Below are 1190 nucleotides of genomic sequence, written 5' to 3'. Positions count from 1 at the left end.
ATTTTTATTTGGTGTGCCGCAAAATAAATTCTCTTCGCCCAGACACTGCTCTATCGTCTTAGAAACAAACACGGTGGTTGACGTGGTTGTGGGTTCACTTCATAAAAGACAAGATGGTCATGACTGGAATGCCAAAGCTCACTCTGGTATCTGGTTAAGCAAGGAATTCTATCTATATAATTTTATTCTTTTATTTATTTATTTGTTTCAGTCATTTGACTGGGGTCTTACTAGAGAACCGCCTTTAATCGAACAAATCGACCCCAGGACTTATTATTTGTAAGCCTAGTACTTATTATATGGGTCTCTTTTGCCGAACCACTAAGTTACAGAGACGTAAACACACCAACACCGGTTGTCAAGCGATGGTGGGTGGGGGACAAATACAGACACACAAATACATACATACATATACATATGTATATTTAGGACGGGCTTCTTTTAGTTTCCGCCTACTAAATCCATTCATAAGGCTTTGCTCGGACCGAGGCTATAGTGGTAAGGTGCCACGTATGGGACTGAACCCGGAACCATGTGGTTAGGAAGCAAGCTTCTTACCACACAGACAACTCCTATATGTGTAAGTTTTATTCTTTTACTGGTTACCTTTGTTGGACCACGACCATTCAAGCAAACTACCATCAAAGGCTTAGTCATTTATATCGAATCCAGTGTAAGTCAGATTATCGATATTTAGAGAATTACCTACTTTTAATAACGTAAATACTCGAAGATATTTGCAACGATATTCACCGGTGCAGGCGTGGCTGTGTGGTAAGAAGCTTGCTTACCAACCACATGGTTCCGGGTTTAGTCCAACCGCGTGGCACCTTGGGCAAGTGTCTACCACTATAGCCTCGGGCCGACCAAAGCCATGTGAGTGGATTTGGTCGACGGAAAGTGAAAGAGGCCAGTCATATATGTGTGTATGTGTGTGTGTATGCTTGTCTGTGTCTGTCCGCCACCACCATCCCCACCACCACAACCGCCTCTTGACAACCGGTGTTTGTATGTTTATGTCCCCGTAACATAGTGGTTCGACAAAAGAGGCCGATAGATTAAGTACCAGGCTTAACAACTTAAAGTACGGGAGTCGATTCATTCAACTTAAAATTCTTCAAGGTGGTGCTCCAGCATCGCCACAATATAATAACTGAAATAAGTAAAAGATAAAAGATAAAACGCCAACA

The sequence above is a fragment of the Octopus bimaculoides genome, chromosome 15 (genome assembly GCF_001194135.2).
Source record: "Octopus bimaculoides isolate UCB-OBI-ISO-001 chromosome 15, ASM119413v2, whole genome shotgun sequence".
NCBI lineage: Eukaryota > Metazoa > Mollusca > Cephalopoda > Octopoda > Octopodidae > Octopus > Octopus bimaculoides.
This window is presented reverse-complemented; position numbering follows the sequence as displayed.